The sequence below is a fragment of the Pinus tabuliformis genome, chromosome 5_1, assembly GCF_031772625.1.
Source record: "Pinus tabuliformis cultivar Carrire ecotype Pingquan chromosome 5_1, CPIR1, whole genome shotgun sequence".
NCBI classification, from domain to species: Eukaryota; Viridiplantae; Streptophyta; class Pinopsida; order Pinales; family Pinaceae; genus Pinus; species Pinus tabuliformis.
Window position 1 is genome coordinate 835,839,421 of NC_142305.1, and position 2,131 is coordinate 835,841,551.

The window sequence follows — 2,131 nt, forward strand, 5'->3', positions numbered from 1 at the left end:
GCACCCTCCGGGTTAGACACAGTGCGTGGGACCACACCTTGTCTACATGGAAGGTGCGGACCCCTTGTTAACGGGAAAAGTGTCTACTCAGAACGACCCTATCCCACTAAGGCGTGACAGTGACCTTAGAAACAAACAGAGAAAACTACTTTCGTATTCTTCTTTATGAACTATAAACGAAGAGGAATAGGATGAACCAACCTGTGTCTTGCGCTAGTCCTTTTATCCAATCTCTCTCCTCTTTGACAGCTTCCAGCTACCTGCTCCCTTACTTTCTCAGCTTCACCAAGTTCCTGTAAGATCACAGAAGAAGAAGACTACACAAAGACATGGATTTATATTCATAAATAGCTTAGGATCAGATTTAAGCTAAACATACAAATGTAACAAACATCAATGATACACAAGCATGTAGGAGAAACTCAAATAGTTTTATTGATATAACAAGAAGATCCAGGAGGAGTTACAACCGATGATTCCTGATCCAGCATCAACCTCCCAGCAAGGGAATCCCCTCTTCACCTCCAACAAAGCATAAATCACCCAATACTCTGATATCTATCTCAAAACCAACAACAATTCTCTGCAATGTACAAAATTCCAGCCTCTAGATCTCTGGGATGAGGGATCCATATATAGATGTATGCAAAGAGGATGAGTCAGCTTATGATTTGACTAGTGGCCTCTCTCTGTCAGTTCTTGTTTCCACTTGGAGAGTGAGAGCCTCTTACTCATCCTTGGTCGAACTCAGTGAGGCAAGTGTCATTGGGGAAGATTCTGGAAGCTTCCATTGTCTGTCCACCTCATGGAATGACACTGCCATTTGTCATTTCCCGCTCAACGCACCTTGGTAGTGCATTTAGGTGCATTGCAACGCACCTAGCTAGTGTACTTGGGTGCTATGCAACGCAGCTAGCTAGTGGAGCAGCTGAAATGATCCTGATTTGACTGATTCTGAGCAGTTTCTGGTGGAGAACTTCTGGGAGAAGCTGTAATTTGTTGACCTTGTTCCTTTAGGGGTCGGAACAACACTTTTAGGGACTTAGGATCCCTTGGTTTATGGACATTTCATGCTTAGAGCTGTAAGGCACAAAAATGTCTATAACAGTTGCCCCCTAAAGTATGAGGCCGTTTATCGGGTGAAATGCTTTATTAGGAGGATCCGAAGTTCTTTCAATGCTGGGAGGAGACCTGTAATAAGATACAATACAATACATTATCTTCATACTGTTTTCATGATCTAGTTGAGGCGGGCATTCCCATGCTCAGCTTTATAAATTCATTTTCATGTACATAGGACAGACAATCGTCTGATGGTAGACTGATGATTCTGATAGAGCCATCATCCTTTTGGTAAGATGATTATCTGTGCTGCAGTGCTGTACATTTCAATGTCTTTATTTTCCTAAATATATATCGTAGCCCGGATGGATGAAACTAGATCCGGGGTCTTCAATCTCGTCCGATCTTCACTCGAAGTAAAAGTCGATCCATGTGAGAAATGTTTTGAAGTCGAACATGGAAAGACATCGCTTGATTACCAGTCAATGATGTAAACTATTAACAAGCGCGAGAGGAATCACCGATAATGATGATGACCCTCAAGGTACTGCAGTATAATTCACGTGGTGTGAATAAAGGATTTGGCGTCGAACACCACGCAAAATCTTTTGGTCGAAGGTCATTGATGTATACCTGTTTTCGGAAGTGAGAAACTTGCCATTGAGGCATGCAAGCTTCAAAGTACTGAAGGGGGTGTTCCTAGATCAACTTCTTGGATAATGAGTTGATGTCGACAAGAAGCGATCCGTCAAAGGAGGGCCTTAATGAATCCCACATCAATGACACAGAACGGAGCAAATGATTTTGATGGAGGTGAAAACAATCTGATGATATACGGTTCAGGATGGCGGTCATGAAAGAATGAAGTATAATGTATGGTAGTGGATGGGACACAGGTGACTTCTCTGGATGACTTCTCTTGAACATGTCGGTGACACTTATGTGATGGATTGGTAGCATTTACCCCAAATGTGGATGGTATTGCGTGACCATGGTGATGTGACCGGTGAATGAAACAACCCAACCCGACTCAGGCACAGAGTGGAAGTGTCATGTTCAAGAGCGACTT